This window comes from Cibotium barometz, chromosome 43, assembly GCF_041138505.1.
Source record: "Cibotium barometz isolate CiBa-2024 chromosome 43, ASM4113850v1, whole genome shotgun sequence".
NCBI lineage: Eukaryota > Viridiplantae > Streptophyta > Polypodiopsida > Cyatheales > Cibotiaceae > Cibotium > Cibotium barometz.
The window spans coordinates 319,288-341,638 of NC_141088.1; positions in this window are offsets into that span (position 1 = coordinate 319,288).

Here is a 22,351-nt window from a genome sequence, read left to right on the forward strand (position 1 = left end):
GGTTAAAGATAATCGAATTCAACAAGTATTTCTATGAGTAAATAGAAGAGGATTGGTGCAAGATTCATGTGAAGTAATGTGCATGATGATGAATAGAGCTATTCTACAAGACGATACTAAGATTATGAAATTGCTATCATAGGTTAGATTGCATAAAGGATTGATTCCCTTACGTTTTTCCATGACAATTTGTTAAGTACCATATTACATGGGGAGTATAGAATAAGGAATTCGAAGGTTCATAGCATATGAGAGGTATATGGATGCATGAACTTAGGATAATAAGGCCAATTAACTTTAGAATAATAGACCTTTTGGAGGCGCAACAAAACGAGCCAAACACATGAAATAAGAGACTCGGAATAATGTTTAGATAAAAAGAAGATTTCTACCTAGTGGAGACACCACTTTTAAAGAGACAGGAGGATTTACTTAGATACTACCTTGGCTCGCGAGATGAGGACATCTCGAATCTTTTAAGTGGGGGAGATTGTAAGGTCCCTCCCAAGCCATGTATGTATGTGTCTCTTTTAATATAGATTTCAATAAGGAAAGAGAGTGTAATTAGAGAAGAGTGAGACAACAAGGCTAGAAACATTAGGAAAGTGTTAGAATAAAAATATTGGCTCCAAAAATCCTAAAAGAAATAAGAACATAAGAATAGTTCTATTAAGAGATAAGTATTTCCAAAAATAGAATTTCGAGTTTAGGTGATAAGAGGTCATATTTAGAGTACTTTTACACATTTAGAGTCCATGCATACTAAAAATTTGGAAAAATAAAGCGTTTCTAAAGATGGTGCGTTTGTGGCTATATACAGACGTTTTTGCCTATTATGCCCATGTTGGCTTGTAGGCCAGATGCCTTCCCATTCTTTTGACTGGTTATATGACCATATTCTGAGTTTTTATCAGAGAGTTATGGCCGAAACAATTTGCTGTTTCTGTCAGGGTCTCTACACAGAGAAAACTGTGAGAAGGCAGCAAGTAGCCTCAAGGTAATCTTAGAGTTTGAGATGTATATATCCCTTCATTCTTATCTAATTTCTTAGAAAAGAAGCTTAGATTGCTATGGTCTTTCGGAGGAAGAGACCAAAACTCCATAGCTTTTCTTTTAGAGAAAGAATAGTATCCCGTAGCCCCCCTGTAAGAGAAGAAGGCTATTTTGCCATAGACCTTAGAAAGAGAGAAGAGTCACAGTATGAGTAAGAGAAGATAAAGCTTGGAGATTATTGGATTATTTCAATCAAAAGACAAGGTATTAGAAGACTCTATTCTCATATGTCAAGTTCTAAAGCTCTTGTTAATACGAGCAAAGACAACGATAAACGACAAATTTCTATAAGGTATATACATATTTCGTTTTTTGATTATATATCATTCTTAGGGGTTGAGGTATGGCCCCGGATTCTCTATTGATTGTTACAGTGATCTATTTGATTGATTTACTATTTAAAGTTTGTATTCTTTTAAACAACAGCATATGCCTTAAATAATGTCTTATCGCAATCTCAAGTTGAAATGCTAAAATCTGTGTGAGAAAAGGATTGTTTTCTTAAGAAGGTAACATGGATTCTAGTTCTATGATTTAGTGAATAAATGGATTGTTATCTTGGTTAAATTAAGGTACAGGTACAACTCTCCCTGCCTTGACGCTGCCCCGTTCTTGTGCTTATATAGCCGGACGGCGGAAACGTTAGTAAGGCCCGGAGTTGGCCCATGGTATCCCTCATACCATTGGGAGAATGAGGTTTTACCGATTGAGGCGAGTGATTGTGATGCTGCCTAGTTCTGAGGGCCCAAACTAGTGCGGTGAATTAGCCCACCCTAGTGCGCAGACATCCCTCTGAGGGACGGGAGGATCGAGCGATGGAGCCTGAGAGGGCGACAGGCCGGCTTGAGTCCTTGCCAGCGGCCGACGATGAGGTGTATGGTCCCGTAGGGTTTTGCCCAGCATGTGGAGGCTGGAAGGCCGAATTCTAGATCATCGGCGGTATAAAGGAAAAGAATAAGAGAACCAGTTTGACTTGTATGAAATTGATTCATGTTTAAACTTTGTTTTTATAAATCTTATCTTGGCATTATTGTATTATGTAAAAAGGCTGTTTTAACAAACCTTATGAAAAGGGTCTTAATTAAGGAACATGTTTATTTATGTCAAACAATGTGGTAGGATTAATTAAAAAACAAATTGACGCGTGAGTAGGGTGGAAAGTGGGAGGATGGAATGCCCCGACGGCACCATCCTACGGATGGGTGGACCCGATTAGTCAGGTAGCTTTCCAACAGATTAAGTGAAAGCCCTACGCTAGATAATTAGGTTCTTGGGTAACTCTATTCTAGAAGACTAGGTCAGGCGGCGGCGGCTGTGCCTTGCATGGATGAGGAAAAAAGCGTTGCCTCTAGAAATCAAGTCTAGTAGTTGCCCAATTTATGATAAATTATCCTATAGGTGATTTGACTTTTAGAAGACCACGCTCCCCCTGTGGGATAGAACTAGGTCTTATCTATGAATCGTATCCTTGAATCTCTGCATGGTCAAGGTGTCGATAAGTAGGAAATTTTCTTCAAGTTAAGACTTAGTGGACTATCTTAAGTGTTTCCCCTATTTTGGAAGGGGGGAACCTTACATGAAGTTCTATCAATTTTCCTTTTGACTTCATGCACAAACATCCTTTTTGATTATAGCATAAAAAGCTATTCTGATTCTCAATATCCAAACTAGTATTCCATTCCTCAAACTCTTTGCTTGAGAAGCTTGAGCTTTCTCCATAGAGGGTAATTAATTGCAAGCATGCGAGCTTTCGTGCTACAGTATACACCATAATGTAACAGTCCCGTGCTTGTGCTATTTTTATTAGATGATTCATCTCTCGTAACATTGGAAGTAATCCACCAAGATATAAAAATGTTTCTGCATCACTAAGGAGATCTAACAGCCTTATGGCCTTTTCTCGCCCCTTTCCCTTCTTTAGAGCAAGTGCATGCACAATCCCAATGATTGATTTATATTCTTCATATAGGCGCTGAGCTCGACCAATGAGTGAAATCCACCTGGTATCAACTTGCTTCAAGAGCTTCTTACCTTGGCTAACTCCTTTTGCAAACACCTCAAACTGATTGAATCTTTTAGGACTCCTTGAAAAAAAAGCATATGCTTTTCTCACCAAATCCTCTATCTTCTGCACATAATCAAAACTTTGGAGAATCTTATAAGCCAAGTTTGTACGGTGAGCCATACAATGTATGCCAACCATGTAAGGAGCATAAAGCCTCTTCAATTGGACACAAAATCCAGCTCGAATCCCATGCATTACCGAACATCCATCAACACCCACACATATAATCTTTTGAGACAAATCTCTCAAGCTCATCCCACCATTTGTTGTCATGCTTTCAATTAGCAACCTCACTATAGCATTTGAAGTCGCACTACATTCCAACTTGGAGACTCCCACATAGCATACCTTTCTCACATGTTCTTCCACAAAATATGCATTTATACACACCCATGAGCCATTATCTCGTGTGGTTACCTCATCAAGTGAGATAGCAACAATGAACTTGGCATTTGCTAATTTCTCTTGTAAGCGTCTCTTGACCACTTCTGCCATGTAGTAGGCAAACTCCCAACCTGCAGTTTCACTCCAATGGTTTGTTGGAAAATGTGGAACACAAAGTCCAATGAAGCTCAAATGGCTCTCCCACTTGGAATATTTTGACATGGGATTCCCTATGGAGAGAATGTGCACAATACAATGGCAAATTGTGCAAGCGTGGATTGGCAATCCTTCAAGACCCTTTTCTCATACAAGTGTTGAATGGTTGCTCTAGCCTTTCTATCCTCTTCAAACTGCAATAAGTGAGCTTGTATTTCCATCAACCATCTCTTTCTCATAGACTTTTCCAAGGTGTTCCTCTATTGTGTCAATTTTTAATTGCAGCTTGATTGATCGACCCAGCTTCCAACTACAAGCTATACAAGTAGCAAACTTTGATGACTCCTCATTTTCTGACTCCAAAGGCTGTATGATTGGATACTTTGAAACCCAATCAGCTTGGAATGTCCTCCCAATATCCCATTGACCTCTCTTCCTCTTACTTTCCTTTCTAATTGACTCTTCTTCTCTTTGATTTGTTGAAGATGAGTGGTTGCTCCTTGCAATTGACTGTGTTGCATCCACTCCTACACTTTGGACATCTTGTGACGGTGTTGATGCAACAACTTTCGTTGATTTCAATGAGTGTAACATTTCATTGCTACTAAGGCTTTCCTTAGATAAACAATCTAGACCATTATCAGCTTGCTCAAGTCTTGTTGACTTACTTGAACCCATTGAGGATTCTGCCATGCTATTAAAATATTGTGTTAAACATCTAGCACTTGTTCTAACAACACTCTTCTTTTTTGGAGCCATATGTACATGAAAATAAACCTGGAGTTGAAAATTCCCAATTACAAATTTACAATGATTAGAGCTCTCTCTCTCTCTCTCTCTCTCTCTCTCTCTCTCTCTCTCTCAGCTTTGAAGGTTCAAAACATTCTGTCACAATGCATGCTTAGAACACATAGCTTGAATACGTAGAATAGTAGCCATTGACCTCCACACACACCAGAAGACTGTAGCCTATTAAGAGCCAAAAAATGCACACTTCTATCTTGGCTAAATGAGCACAAATCTGACATTGTTGTCCTTGCTGGTTGAGCTCAAATGTGGCATGCTTTTTTTACATGAACAATAGCTGAAAATGGTAGGCAGAATTTCAATGTGGCAACGCTCTTGGCTGAATATCTGGCACTGAATATGTGGCAATGTGGCTAGCTGGACTGATGCACAAGTCTTGTGAAAAAATGGCACAGGGCTGGTTAGGCAATGGTGCACGCATCGGTGTGAAGCTTGTGGGTCAGTAACAAGGGCAAAGGAGGATCTCACATCGAGCTAACAACTTGCTAATGTTTCTTTTTTTGTGTGTATATGGTTAGTATATATTATACATACTAACTGTATATAGTTAGAATATAAATCTAGCTAGCTGTCTACAATCAGTAATTGATATACAATAACTGTATACAGCAAGGTCTTCCAAAAAAACAGATGCATTTTCTAGGAGCTCATCTGCAAAATAAAATGTGGTACTCTTGCAGAATACAATAAGATTGACACAACAAATTTCTAGACCCATCTTGAAAAAGCTAGAACAATAACCTCGCTCACATTCAAGAATTAAAGCCACAACAAATATGTACTTGATAAAGTCAAGTGCTTTATCAGTGCATATGCTTCCCAAATTTCAAGAAATTGTGAGCCTACAAAATGTAGCAGACATCATCAGGTATGAAATTTTGCTGACTTAAAAACCTTAACCTGCCACATTCATGAGACAAGCGTACACTACATGCTCAAAATAGGACAATGTGTTACTCAAATTGTCCATGCATGCAAAAAGAAGGTGAATTGACTGTTTGCAAGGATGAGACACAGTGGGGTAGGCTACATTTGATTGGGACACAGGGCTACACAGCACACATCTGTAAACAACTATATGTCCAAAGATTGCAGACCGCATTCAATTATCTAGTATCTAGTATTAGTATTTGAACTAGTATAGTTAGAACATTAGCACTTGATAGTACTCTAAGTGTTAATATTCAAACTAGTAATTAGTCTCAGTAATGGATTGTCAATAATAGACCTAGTTGATCAATGGTTAGTAATTAGAAAAGTGTTCAATAGTTGGAACATTAGTAGTCATTAGTAGTTACTAACACCTATTAATACCCCAAGAACTGAACTAGTCATGACATCCTGTGAAACTAGAGCCATGGACTTATCCTTGACCTAAGTGGAAAGGCATGAGAAACCATAAACCTGGATTTATCTTGGAGCATGAACTAGGATAACGCTTGAGGGGGGGTATGTTGGAGCAAGCATTGTCCTTTGTATTGTTCATATGCTAGAGATGTGTGTGATTAGGGAGAGATTCTCCTGAATTCTAGAAGATGTTACTTTTTGAAAGGCATCTTATCCTATGAGATGTCAGGTTGCTTTGTATGGAATGGACATGTGCCTGGACATGTGGACACACCATGTGTACCCATGTGATTATCATGTGATGACTGACATGTGGACAAGATTGGAAGTCTATATATGTAACAATTTGTTCATGGAATGATAACTCAATTTCCCATCTTCTTGTCAATACGCTTCTACTATTCCAACCTCCTTGAATCCCCACCATGTTTACAGTTCCTTCAATCATTAGTAGTTAGTAACTTAATGCTAACACTACTAACTACTGATGCTCCTATCTAGTATCTACTAGTAAATACTACTTACTAATTCTACTATAATTACAACTGTTGTAACAAGATACTACTAACCACTAGTAAGATGCTAGATACTATTAGTTGCAAGTCCTACTAGATACTAGTACTATGAGACACTGTTAGTACTAGCAATAGTAATTGGATACTACTAATAACTAGTAGTACTTCTACATACTGCTATCTACTACTACCACTAGATATTACTAGTATTGGTAACTAGATATTACTAGCTGGAAACAACAACAATGCTACTAACTAGATCCGCTTGTGCAAATCGGCGCACTTTCTGGCTGCAGTCGTGGCGTACAGAAATGCATCGCCCTCAAGCCATTTGAAGCAACATTGCTTTAGGGCTTTTGTAGCCCACACTTGAGGACTCTACAGCTCAATTTTCACTCCAAATGGTGGCGTGAATCGGCCGTGGGAAGCAAAAAAACCAGGCAGCTATAGTTTTTTCCATGGAAGCTCTCCACCATTAAAGCTTCAAATCTTTTCTTTTCTTGCTCTTATCCTCCCCTCTTTGCTCTAATCACCCAAGTGATATTGTGAGAGCTTGTTGTGCTGATCCTTCTCTTGATTTTGAAGTGGTGGGCCAACCACATGAGGCATTCATAAGTCTCATTCATTCATCGTCATCAAGCTTCCTCATCATCTTCAAGTTCACAAAGTTTTCAAAGTGTGCTTATGAGCACTAATAGTGCTGATTAACACTAATGAGGCTTCTAATCTAGCAAAAGGGAGTTATTCCAAAGTGTTTTTAAACACTAAGAGTGTTATTAAACACTAATGGTGAATCTAATCACCACTACAAGTGTCATTAGACACTAGAAATGTGCTCTTAAGCACTAATCGTGTTTTTTAAACACTAATGGTGGTGATCTTAATCACCAAACAAAGTGTTGCTTAACACTAATGTGGTCTTAACCATCAAAGGAGGAGGTCTTTAACACTAAGGAGGCTCTTCTTCATCAACATTGGAGGCCGGGCACACACCATAAGTGTCACACTATAAATCTTCATCGTCAACCCGCTTCTATGCTTACCTTGGCAAGCTTCCAGGAGAAATGGTGCAACCATGAACCATTGTCTTCATCCCATAAGCTAAAGAGGTTGAAGATTTCTGGTTTTTCATCAACAAACTCAGTTTTTGAGTGGTTTAAAGTTGGGCACATGAACACTAAGTGCTCATCTTTAATGTTGTTGTGTATCACCCTTGAGGCTCTTGTTTGTAAGAGGCATAGGCATGTCATAAGCCATATGCTCTCATTTCCCAAGCCCAAGGCATGTTATTCCGTTGCATATTCAACATTTTCATCTTCTAAGATGAGTTGTAATTTTGAGCATAGCATCACTAAAGTGCTCTACCTTGTTGTTTATCATGATTTTAAACATCTCTTGGCATTGTCGTTGTAAGAGGCATTGGCAACATTATGAGCCATGCCCTCTCCTTCTTGAGCCAAGGATGATGTACCTTATTGGTTTGAGCATTTACCTCAACCACTTACTCACTCTCATTAAGCTCATTAACCATGTCCATGACCTCCTCTGGACTTGTCTTGATGCTGCCATCCTGCACCCTGAGAGAGTGGATCTGCTCCCCTGCAGACCTCTGAACATGAGTCTTGAAGAACTCTCTGCACATCCAGTCACCTTTCCTAGCCCAGAAGGACTTGGAGGCATGGAACGAGAACTCTGATCGTCTCTGCGTGATCTCCTCCAACATGGCTCGTGCCCTAATCTCTTGAAGCCTGAGCTCCTCAGAACTTGAAGATGACTGCTGCTGCGCTGAATCGAGGCCAAGTCTCTCCGGAGGCCCATGTCCTTCGCCCACCACTGCTGCTTGACCCGAATCACCTCCTCTTGACAGATGCTGCTGGACTCAGTCAGAGCCTGCGATACCTATGCTGCCAGATCCCCCCGGGGTCCCACTCCCGATCCCAAAGGTTCACTATCTTGTTGTGACCCTCCACCCTGGCATAGATGGAGTCTGGGATCCTGCAAGAGCGGGGGGCTAGGAAGTGGGTAGTTGTGTCTATGGATAAAATGACAGGGGCTTGATCGGAAAGTGTCGTCCCTGGTACCACCCCTGATGCTCCCCCTCTGCCTATCGCCCAATCACTGACATAGAAGCAATCCAACTGCTCCAAGAGTCTACCACCCTCCCTCTTGTACCCTCATGAGAAGTCCAGGCTCCCTATCCACCTACTGAAGGAAGGCTCTCTCCAACTATCCCTCCCTCATGTCGCAAAAAGAAAGGACTCCCACTCCGACTGCTCCGCATGAGCGATGCCGGCAAACTCTGGGCCCCGGCCCTGCTGGTCCTCTAACGCCTCAAGGTTGTTGAAGTCCCCTCCAACTATCCATGAGTCCATCTTTGGGACCAATCCTGCCAGTGCTCCAGAAGGTGGCTCTCCTCCTCACATCAGTCGGGGCATAAATATTGAGGATTCCAATTCTGGAACCCTCAATGTCCAAGCCCACCCATAAAGCTCGACCTGGAACTAAAGTGCCATGACCGCAGACGTGCTGCAAGAGTGGAGCGCCGATGGAGGTACTAACACCTCCGCTCCTCCCCTGCTCACCAATCGAGGGCTTCCAGTAGGTGTCTATTTAACTGTATCAATGTTAGTAGTATTGAATACTTATAAATGTTGGACCTATTAGTACTTGTATTACGATCAATATGTAACACTAAGACTATTTACCAATATCTAACACTAATTATATCTAATCCTAATAGTATTTAACAAGAGATCTCCTAACCCCAAGAGTGTAAGATGTAAACCCTCCGCTCTTGCTAAGACTCTGAGCAGCCCTAATGTCAATCCAACTCCCCTTTTAGGGAGAGGATAATATCTTGTTAGTAGACAGTGAGGCAAATGTCGAGGTGGCATGAATCTTGATGTTGTTGACATAGCATCACATGTGAGAGAGAAGTGTTGATATTATCTTTTGTAAATAAATTCAATTACTATATTTTCTAGGAGTTCATGTTTGCACTTATTTTGGACAAATCTTTATGTTTTTTACTCTCAAGGAAATGGTTGTAAGAGCTTTTGATGGATATTACATGCAAAATAAAAATGTTGATCTTATCTTTTTAAAATACAGGCAAGTACTATATGTTGTAGGAGCTGAGATCTACAGTTGCTGGATATTGCACCAAACTTTTGGGTGGTGTACCCTCAAGGTAATTTTGTAATTCAAATGTCAATGTGGAATAAATGATGATGCATTGTGCTATTGTTGTTTGGGTTTCTCACAATTAATGCTATGAAGAACTTGCTACAGTTATAGGTATTTGCTATGTGTTCCCTGATTTGTAGTTTAAATTAACCATCTAGGAACACCCTTTGGAGGTGAAACTTGAGCTCAGCTACCAGTGTGTCATCAGTGCATGTGACAGGTAGTCATGAGATGGATCTATTGAATTTAATTGGCTAGGCCTCATGTTGTTCTTATTTGTTTAGCATATTGGTTGTGTGGTTTTGCTTGAACTAGGACTTGTAGCATCCACTCTTTAATTGTCCTCGACATTACCCCTGATGATGTAGCAGAAGTCGCAGTCTTGGGGGACATATCAACATAAGCTCCATGTGGGAAGGTAGTCTTGAAGGAGGCAAACATTGAATAATGAAATTTGAAATCAGGAGTTAGAACAACATGACACAGCAGCTATGAGAGGTCCACATATGCCCAATGGTAACAGACATTATCCTTCTCCCCATGTGTAAGATCCGTGTGGGAAGGTAGTCTTGAAGGAGGCAAACATTGAATAATGAAATTTGAAATCAAGAGTTGGAACAACATGACACAACAGCTATGAGAGGTCCAGATATGCCCAATGGTAACAGACATTATCCTTCTCCCCATGTGTAAGATCCGTGACTCAAATCTGGTATATACTTCTCCTATGTGTCACTCCCATTATGACAATATGCAAAGTTGCATGATGCTTTATGAACCATTTCATTTTTTGGTAAATTTTACAGAATTTGCAGCAAGTATGACTATTTTTTGTATATCATGATGTGTATTGTAGAAGGGAAACATAATCAAGTGCACTGCTTTAAACAAGCAGACAGAAACATGCAGTGGTGTGAGAAAGGCACTATGAGCAATGGTATTGGCTAGAGTGTAAATTTGAATTGCGACAAAGTAGAGTTGGACATGAATAATAGGCATGATGCTTTATTGCCTTTCCCCCATGTCTTTCTCCTTGTCATTTTAGGGCTTCCTCACATATGTTATCATAACAAGAACAATAATTAGTTGAATGAGTACATGGTTTTATACCCCAATTGTCCCTTTTCATTGTGGGAAGGTGAACTGATGTCAAAGATGTCTTTCTTTTGTTGCAGGGACACTTACTTTGATCTACTACAAAGGTACCATGATGAGCTTGGATACCCATTTCCAAAAGCAAAGGAAGGATTGATCTACTACAAAAGTACCATGATGAGCTAAGATACCCATTTCCAAAAGCAAAGGAAGGATTGTAAGAAAATCTTGTTAGCAGTTCTTTAGTTGATATATGTACTTTGTACATGTGCTAGGAAGTGCTTCACAAGTTTTCGATTTGAAATTTGTGCAAGATCCAAGCTGAAGGTGAAAGTTTTTCTTATTGATGTATGATGATTCATGGCTTGCTTTAATTAAGTGGTATGTAACAAGTGACAACATGCAACAAAGAGGCAAACATCAAAACTATAATAAAAGTTGGTTTGAAATATGTTTGCCTCTTTTGTGTGTCTTGGTAAGTGAACATATTTTGAATTGGGCCATTCTTGATGCAAACAATGATCAAGTATTGGATTTAATTTGGATCACAAGGTTAAATGCATTGGAGCTGCATGAGGTTAGTTGGTTGAAAAGTGTTTTGACTATTATTTTCAAAGAGCTATTTGAAACATCCATCCTAATGTGTTTTGAAGAAAAAAAGGTATTGAATTACTCTTCAACACTAGAAAAAAGAAAAATCGCATTCAACTTTTAAAGGTTGAAAAATAAGAGCTTGATTGAATTCAATTGTAAGCATGGGTTGATAGTAGGGTTCTAGAATTGATTATGATCAAATTAAAACTATTTGAGGGTGTTGTTGGATTTGACCATGTTGTGGACTCACATGCACACACACAGTGAAGCTGCCAAGGCAAGACTTGTTGGTGATGGTCTCAAATTTTGTGGACTCACATAGAACACACATAGTGAAAGTGCCAAGGAAAGACTTATTGGTGATGGTCTAATCTTCTATGGGTATTTTTTACATGGTTGTTTTGAGGGTAGGGTGCACACTGCATGCATACAAAGAACTGTCTTAGATCCTTACATAGATTTATGGTTTACTTATGTGTACGATCTTAGGATCTATAGTTGTAGCCAATGAATAAATTTTGAGATGCTTTTAGAGGGAAATGCTCTCATCTTTTTATGAGAAGTGAAATTGTATCCAAAATGGAGTGCACTTAATGAGATCATTGATATTTTAAACATAAAAATGGAAAAGGTGCAATTGAGTCAACAATCTACGGGGCGTAGCCTCTTTTTGAATAAATTTATGTGTCATAATCATTGTTATGGGTAGAGAAATAAGTGCTAAGATAATCCAAAATTGGTTTCTAGGAAGGTAGCAAACACATCAATGATCAGATGTTTGAATGTTGAGAATTTTTATAGTCATGTGCATTACATAACTAGAAACATGCATTCAACAAGATGGCACCTTGGGTGTTGTCTATATAAAATTAGAGAGAGAGAGAGAGAGAGAGAGAGAGAGAGAGAGAGAGAGAGTTCACAAAAGTTTCAAATGAATTATAGAATCACACAATTATGTTTGGGTACATGAACGTATCTATCACTTTGTAAAAATTAATGTGGACTCAAGTAATGAGATAAATTTTTATAGTATACATTTGGAAAATTGACTTCAAAATTATTCGCCAAGTAGCTACACTTCAACATTTGATTTTGAAATTATTCGCCCAAATGTCATAGTGGGATTTTAGAATTTTAAAAAATAGCCCAATCATCTACACTTAAGCTCTAATCGTTGCTTGTTAAAATTTACCCTGACAATAGTTGACTTTGCAAAAAGTGTAGATTATAGTGTGATTTTGGGAAGGCCATGCATGCATCAATTTGAAATGATACAAGATTGGGGCTACGATTACCTTGTATTTGCAACATGATGGTGTAATTACATGAGTGAACTTGGAAGACTAGACATACAGAGAGGTTACTCATTTTCCACTAGAAGAGTTTGAATTGGCATCTTTTGAAAAATTCAAATCCACTTATTTGAACATGAAAGTGGGCCTATGGAGGTGTGGAGCCTCCTGCAAGAATTTAAGAAAAGATGATGTGATAGTGGAAAAAAGTATAACAGATGAAGCATATGCTCCTATGCCATTTCTTGAGCATGTATTTGAAGCATTCAAATGGGAACAGGTGCAAGAAACATTGTCAGTCTGCGTGGTAGCAAAGCAAACAAAATTGTGTGATCTGGATGGGTATGATATAGAATCAATCATAATGATTCAAGTAATCAAAAATTTTGATAAATATCTTCAACCACTAATAGAAGATATGTTTTCAAGATTGCCTGTAGAGACAATATAAAAGAACCAAGATGGCTTACAAAAGAACAATCTCAAGAAAAAGTGAGGAAAATAACTGACAAAGCCACAATATGCAAACTACAAAGAAAAATCACAAATGTGGTTTTCCATGAATATGAAGAGAAGAAGATTATGTGGAACCATTTGGCATTAGTTTATAACTCAAATCTAGAGACAATAAAATGGATGTAGCAGCATGAGAGCAGCATTGATAGACCAGAAGAGACTCAAACATCCTCTCTTCTATAGTCTAGAAAGCGCTCAACAAAACAACCTTACTTCCAACCAAAGTAAAACTTTAGAATTTCTCCAATACAGTAACAATTTGTTTTGGTATTCTCTTTGAGATCCTATGGATACAAAATAGATGCATGCTTTGCAATTTCTATGTTGCTGATAGTGCACAAGCATCAAAAAATATTGTTTTGGGTAGAAGCTAGATTAAAGAAACACAGTGTTTGTTTAATTGGGATAACCACATCTACTTTATTCAAATAAGGAAAAGTGCTATATGGAGATAACTATAACATGGCAATGACTTGTAGCACACCAATAGCTCTGCAATCTACTTCATCATGACTAAAGCTGCAATAAGAGGCATCAAATACATAGTAGAATCAAAGCAATCTATTAAAGACAAAGCTACTCATATATTAGAAGAAGAACCGACTCAGGAGTCAATAACACAAGTGAACGATGAAATTCTTTGGATTTTGAAGGACTCTCCTACAAGTACAACATGATCGAGGGTAGAAAGATCAATGCTTGACACTCAAGGATATGGAAAAGGGAAATGCCAATTTTGGATTTCAAATTCTGCAAGACACACTCAACAATTAGAGTCACAAAGAAACAACAACTCTAATCGACATAAGAATTCTCCAAAGTCTAAGATGAAAGTCAAAGCTTGTTATGCCCCAAAAAGACTGCTTCAAGCTCAAGGATACCATGAAGGTAATTACTCAATATGGATTTTGAAAGAATTTAGTTTTCCAAAACCAATTGTATGTACTTTGAGTCTTGCAGCAAGAGTTAAAACAATTAGGAATAGCCAACCTCAACTAGAGCAGCAAACAAAGAAAACCAAGCAAGCCAAGAAGCTACCATCATGCTCAAAAACCATTTTCAAATCCAACACAACAACAAAACGGGTAATCAAAGCTAACAAAAACAAGAAAAAATACCATGTTGACGCTTCAACCACATCTTACACCTAATTTAGAGATGGAAAATCAAAAAAGTTGTTCACAAGTGGCTACAAGCTCATTAATTCCTATTTTTCAAAAAGAAAGCTTGGGATTTACTTTCCCTTCCATCATCAAAAAGGTATTATATACTCTACTTTACTCTTATGTGAGTGATTTCTTTCAAAGTCGACATTTTCTTTGAAAAATAAATTTAAGTCTAACGGTTGCAACCAATGGCATAAGAGTTAAGATTTGGGCAATCTACAACCAAAACATGCTCAAATTTGGACCATATGCTTCATGACTATCTACTACTCCGTGTACATAAAATTTATGTTTTATTTTGTATGTACTATTTTATAAGTGCAAGATAGAAGAGTTGAGCATATTTAAAGTCTATAACTCATGCAAGATGATGTGAGCATAAGAGTCTAAGTCTAAGTTTAATTAGAGTCGGAGAAAGTGAAGAATCTCATGCACACGGTGAGGTGAGTGTTCCTTAAGTACCATAGACTCTTTACTTGAACAACAATTAAGTTTAACATGCATTTACATTGTGTTGTATGCATATAGAATTGGACATAAGCATTAGACACACTTACTTAGACAAATATCAAAGCACTACACAACAACTCAACAACTTGATAGCAGGTTGAAGGCATTTTTTCTCCCATAGGTTTTTTCCCATTCATTTGATGTTTTCTTTTTTAATAATCACCACTGCTTTGATTATACAGCCTTAAGGCAAGGGGAAACTATTTAAAGAAAAAACAAAACATCACAAAAATATCCCTTTCCACTTACAACTTAAAATAGTCAGGGGGAGTCAAAGTGTGAGGCTACAATACTAGCTAGGTAAGTTAGAAAGCAATTGCTTTCAATTTTTTTGAGTTGTTGAAGGCAATAAGGGGCAAGTTTACACTTCAAATCATCAAGATAACCTTTGTACATGTCAAATTCAAGAAAGCATCAAAATGTTTTGTCAAACACTTCACAAAAACAAAAAATTTAGCAGAAGGCGAATTTGAAAATGAGAAGGTAATTCTTTGATTGGGACCAATTGGAGCATCCATTTGAGAAACCACTTGGACAGAAATGATCCAAATCATGGGCTGCATGATTCTACTGCTTTTTTCTATGCGGTCTAGACTCAAAGCACATTGGGATAGGTACTGCTTATTTCCAATGTTTCTACTCCCCATATCCAAGCTTTCAAGAGTGTTGAGCACACTCGCATCAATCTTTGCATCTTCCAACATTGTGAAAGATCTACAAAAAAATTTGTAGGATCTAAACATACATGAATAACCTAGAGCCATCATGGCAAATGTTAATGCATGCAATAGCTTCTATGCAAATTTCCATGTTGGCATCTTGACAGTACATTTAACATACATTGTGGACCATTCCTAATAACACCTAATTATCATCTCAATCGATGCCATTGATGAAATTGTCAATCTCAAGGATATTCTATATGACAATCAAAATCAAGTAAGCAATTTGCTCTTCTATTAACAAATAGTACCACTCAGATAAGCGATTACCCACCAATAGCACCACCACCATCTATCAATTCTCCATCATGAGAAGGTTGACATCATCAGTGATTAAGTTGCAAATTCATGTGTCCCTGAATGACTGAAATTTGAAATAAAAATGAATTTGGCACAACTCTACAATCTCAAATATCAAGAATACTACACATCTAAATGCGTCCAAGGACGCACGTAGATTAGGCACATGAGAATGTTCCAAGCATGTCGGACCAGGAGACACAAGAACACATAAAAGCACTATTTTTGGCAAATATACTTTTTTTGGTAGTTATGTAGTCCAGCTGGACTGGTTTTGGATTTTAAGTAAAGCTCTAGCCTACCTCTTCAATTTAGCTATTTAACATCCACAATGGGATTTACAGATTACAAATAGGAAAAATCCTTATATATGCAGCTTATCCCATGACAGGATATAACTCCCAAATTATGTAATTTAAGATTCTCATTGAACATATTGGGGAATTGATGTGGGCTCAATCAAGTTCCAAGTTGTAATTGGAAATTAGTAAGAAATACTAAGCTATTTATTTAGCTATATTTATCTTTTGGGCACCTTGCCATGTGTGGTCACATTTTGTAAATGAGTATAGAAGTGAACTCAAAGAAGAGATAAGGTTCTCTCTTCTCTAAGCTTGTACTTGAGAGATTTTGCACTCTTGCAAGGAGCTAATGAGCATTGAAATGATGCTTTATATATTTATATTCTCTCTTCTTAATAAATCTTATGCTAGTTATTGTTATTCAACTTAATCACGTTGAGTTAATTAAGCAATGCTTTGTTTCTATGCCTGATGTGTGTGCGATTGAGTAGAAGGAAAGGTTTGTGGGCTTGCCTGTTGGCAAGTGGAGAGTGCTAATCACATTATATTGTGGATCAGAACTAACTTTAAACTCCAAGATATGCACTCTTAATTCTAGAGTGCATATCTTGGGCTTGCCTGTTGGCAAGTGGAGAGTGCTAATCACATTATATTGTGGATTAGAACTAACTTTAAACTCCAAGATATGCACTCTGAATTCTAGAGTGAGATTGTTGAAAGTGAATGAGACCAATATACAAAACAAATTATCATTTTATTATATTTTTGCTCTAAGCCACATAGCTTCATACACATGGATCTATGCTACACCCTTTACATTTCACCTTAGATTAACGATGATTTTCTCTGGGACCTTATTCCCACTCTAGATTGGTGATGTCTATTCTAACACCCTCCCTTGTTGACAATCTTAAACACAACCCTTAATATAGTTTACTGGCATCACATCACTAGTCCTACAATGTCATTTGTGTATTACACTCTTCATATGATGACCTTAGAAATAGCTATGGGTGCTACAAGGTGTGGTTGCCCCATGAACCACTCAGCAGCAAACAAGGATGAAAATGCCTACAAGTTAAGGATGGTGCACCTATCATTTGACAGAGTCTTACCGCACGAGATTTTGGAGTCAATAAAAAATAGGTTGGCTAAAGCATAGAATGCCTACACTCGATAGGAGGCCTACACTCGATAGGCCAATAAAGACCAAAGGGATACGAAGTTTTCAAAAGGTGATTGAATTTTTCTTCGGATTATGAAGCAAAGGTTGAAACAGGTGGGCAAGTGATGCCCAAAGTTGTCATTCAGGAGCTTGGGACCTTTTTCCATCCAGAGAAAGATTAATGAGGTTTCAATGAAGTTGAAGCTACCTCCAAGTTGGACTATGCACGATGTGTTCCACGTCAGTTGGTTAAAACCATATATAAGTCCGATCCCTTCACAAGTTAAAGACGAGGCGGAACCAGATATCATTGATGAAGCTGAAGTTATGGTTCTAGAATAGATCCTTTTGCACCGCTTCAAGCATGGCTCAGGCCAAAGACAAAGACAATTCCTCACAAAGTTTCAGTGTTATGGTAATTAATTTATTATTGGGTGATCCAATAAGTAAAAAGAATATCTTGGGTGACCCAAGTGTGATTAATTTGGTTGTAAGTGAATCCAACCAACTATGACATGTGTGACACATGTAAGAAATGTGTGAGTTTGATTGTGAGTGAATCCAATCAACTCTTCTAAATTATTTTTTTATGAGGGTGACCCTACTTGGTTGTGAGTGAATACCCTAATTGGTTGTGAGTGAATCTAATTAGCTATGACACATATGAAACGTGTGGTGTACTCTGTGAATACATGTGACGTGTATGAAAACATTGTGAGTGAATCCAATGTAGAAGTTTGATTATGAGTGAGTGCAATCGATCACGTGTGACACATGTAAAGGTTCTATAAGTTTGATCATGAGTGAATCCAATCAACTTTAAGACATATGTGATGCGTGTGAGGACATGTGGGAGTGAATCCACTTAAATACATAATGACATTGTGAGTGAATCCAATGTGGGAACAATTAATGTGTTTGATCACTCGTGTGTGCTGATAGTTACAACTGAGGACGGTTGTCTTCTCAAATGGGAGGACTCTCACAAGAGCGAGATTTTTCAGAATATTTTATCATGGGAGTGAATCCAATTAATTATGTGTGATGCATGGTTCATGTGTGAAGCATGGTAGTGAATGATTTTCCATTTGTTAGAATTATTTTTGTGAGTGTTTCCAAAGTAATTGTGATCTAACATTGTAGACTATGTTGAGTATAGATTATGAGTTTGGAACAACCAAGGTGGACATTGGACGAGGTTATCTAGCCAAGCACATGCATGCTAAATATTTGATTTTGTATGGTTTGGCCCATTGTACATATGTTGGACAAGGTTTATTTTTGGTGAGATACTTTAAAAGCATTGGACTAAGGTTCACTTTTGTAAAAAGCCCAATTTCAGAAAAGCTATACTATTTATGGCTCCAAAGGCTAAACTTATGAATATGATTTAAATACCGCATGTGGGAGTGGAGCCATACACGTCGGCCGGGGGGGGGGGGGGGGATGGGGGGAGATCACACCCAATCTTGTATTCTGTGATTTTTATGTTTTTGTTTTATGCTATGATGATGATGGTTTATTTCTTCTATTATTCAATTTGTGAAATATTCTAATCTCCATGTACCTGGAAGTGGTATCAGAGCACGGCAAAATTTGACGGATTTTCAACAAATTCAAAATACTTGCAGAATGTGCAGCAAGGGTACAAAGGCTTTGGACAAGGACACAATTCGTTCAAAAATCCAAGAGATAAAGAAGAGAAGATGTGGAAGACCTTTGGACAAAAGAAGGTATGGTTATGTGAATTTTATGGACCATTAGATCAAGATTTGGATCAAAGGCTAGGAAGAAAGCCACCCTTTTGAAGAAAACCATCCATGCATTCCCAAAACCACCCTTCTTCTCCTAAAACCACCATCCTCAATCCATGCATTCCCAAAACCACCCTTCTTCTCCCAAAACCACTTTCCTCAATTCAAATCCTCTCCATAATATATCCTTATGGATGAAATCATCTCTTTGAAGAGATTGTGGATCTCATCTCAAAATTGCTAACCTTTCTTCGTGGTCAATTATTGTGTTTCTCTGCTTTATCTTTGTGCTTAAGCTTCTTAAAATGTGTAGATTGAGAAGATTGAGGAATATGAGAATATGTCATTGTAGTATCCCTTGGAAATCCATATTTCTTTTGGTAGTATGGTTCTAGAGAGAAGGCATTGCTAAGAGAACGAGGATGAAACATGCTCACTTTTGCTCTAATAATTTGAGGCCTACTATGAACTTTCTCCTTTGCTCTTTTTCACGTACTTTCTCTATAGCTTGAAGCTGCAATAAAGTTTGCCAAAATCTGTCAATATAGGCTAATATGTTCTCCTTTTCGAGCTATCTAAAAATATCCCATCGCTGTTTGGCTTTACTCATAATGACGGAGGCAAGAAATCCTTCTTGGTCAACTTCTATAAGTCTTTTCATGACTTTGGTTTGTGTTTGCCTTGTATAATAACATTCTACCAAAGAGCCACACTGCCTACCAAATGAATAGTAGAACATTTAACCTTATCCTCCGAAAATTTTTCTCCAGAAAAATAATCATCAAGCTAGCTCAACCCCATGAGAGTATGACGTGTGCATCCTTTTTGCCATCATAATCCTGAAAAGTAAAAGCCTTTCTGCTGATCTTTATGCGATTCTTGAGCCTTGAGAGTAGCTCGTACAGTCCTTTGAATAGGGTCCCCCACATAATTCAAAGAATCAGATTTGGAATACACACGCCTTCGCTTCTTTGCAAGTAAATGTTCGCTCAAAATCTTCTCTTTGCCTCTTCTCACTCAACAATTAAGCTTGAAGTGTGTTTACTTGATCTTGGATAGCAGGTGGTTGTGGGTAGATTGCCATTGTAGAAAAAAAAAGTAAAATAATAATATGGAAATGCAAAAATAAAATAAAAAAGGTAGCAAACTTATTTGACTCCCGTGTACTTCAAAAGAAGGGTCGTTGAAGTGTTTGAAGTCGATGGCGTCCCACGAAGAATAAAAATAATAATCTAGTAATGCTTTGATGTTGAGAACAAATAGACATAGAGAGAAAGAGAGGGAGAGAGTGTTAAGCTCCATGCAAGAATGGAACTAGATGTGTAAGCAAACATGAGATAGGAATGTAAGAGAGAGAGCTCCTCAGCACACTAGAGATAAAGAGGGAGAGAGAGATGTATTCTAGAATACAACAGGTTGTTTTCCTCCAAAGATGTGTTTTGTAATTGAATTTCAACAAATGACTTTCTAGAGCTGTGTATTCCAGAATACAACTCACAAGAAGCTTCAAAACACAATACAGAGATATAAAAGAGAGGAGAAAGCACTAAGAGATGAATAGATCAGACCCAAAACAATCAGGACCCTTTTTATCACCAAAGTACTTATAGAACCTCTTTCTTGAACAGAATTTGAGAAAAATTTACCCCCAAAATCTAACTTCTGCTACGTTGCTCTGATGGAGATTCTGACCACTCCGTTGGCTTCAAAAGGAGGGTAAAACCCTAGGATACTTGGTCCAAATACTACCGGGTCGCTCCTCCTCCGTTTTTTATGTTAAAACTACAATTTGATGTTTTTTAGTCACGCGCGCGTGACGCGAACTTGAGAGCTTTTGCTTTCTTTGCATGTCTTCTAAAATTAGATAAAAAGCAAATCCTTTTTGCATGAAGGTCTATTCTAATGGTTTACATTGAGTTTGGGTTATTGTAGAACATAGCTTGCTGAAGCCGTGTATTCTGGAATACGACTCAAGTGTAGAGAGAAGTTGTATTCTAGAATACAACTTGATGAAGCTGTGTATTCTGGAATAATACAACTCAAGTGTAGAAAGAAGTTGTATTCCAGAACATAGCTTATTGAAGCTCTGTATTCTAGAATACAACTCAAGTGTAGAGAGAAGTGGTATTCCAGTATACAGCTTGCTGAAGCTGTGTATTCTAGAATACAACTCAAGTGCACAGAGAGAAGTTGTATTCTAGAATATAGTTTGTTGAAGCTGTGTATTCTAGAATACAATCTCAAGTATAGAGAAAAATTATATTTTTGAATGCAGCTCGTTAAAGCTTCATATTCTGGACAGGGTAAATTTTAATAAGCAACTATTAGAGCTTAAGTGTAGATGATTGGGCTATTTTTTAAAATTCTAAAATCCCACTATGACATTTGGGCGAATAATTTCAAAATCAAATGTTGAAGTGTAGCTACTTGGCGAATAATTTTGAAGTCAATTTTCCAAATGTATACTATAAAAATTTATCTCATTACTTAAGGAGTCTACATTAATTTTTACAAAGTGATAGATACGTTCATGTACCCAAACATAATTGTGTGATTCTATAATTCAAAATCAAATGTTGAAGTGTAGCTACTTGGTGAATAATTTTGAAGTCAATTTTCCAAATGTATACTATAAAAATTTATCTCATTACTTAAGGAATCTACATTAATTTTTACAAAGTGATAGATACGTTCATGTACCCAAACATAATTGTGTGATTCTATAATTCATTTGCAACTTTTGTGAACTCTCTCTCTCTCTCTCTCTCTCTCTCTCTCTCTCTCTCTCTCTCTCTCTCTCTCTCCCCTCTAATTTTATATAGAAAACACCCAAGGTGCCATCTTGTTGAATGCATGTTTCTAGTTATGCAATGCACATGACTATAAAAATTCTCAATATTCAAATACAACACAAGAATTAGCTTTTTAAAAAATGAAGTCATTATAATTTTTAAAAATTATTAATTAAATCTTTATTTTATAAAATATTATTTTTTTAATCTCTTTTTTTCTTAATTTACATATGAAATCTTCTTTTTGGTATTTTTATGTATTTAAAAGACAAACATTTCTTTCAAAAAATTATCTTTTAAAAAAAGTCTATTTTTAAAATCACTTACCTCCTTAGATAATGTTTTTGTATTTCTTCCTAGACATAATTTCCTCGTAGCAAACTTTGAACCAAATGACAATGAAAGAAAAATAAAAAATTGTAGCAAATAACAAAGTAATCAAGAAAATGCATACCTTACTCAAGAAAAATGCTCCAAATTCAAAAAAACGCTCTTGTGGCTCTCTTAGCGGCAGACCCTTGGAATGTGTGTCTAAAAAGGACTTCCTCTCATCTTTTAAGTCCCATTTTTTACAATAATTAATAATTTTTAATATTTAAATTAATATTATTATATTTTAATCCAACCATT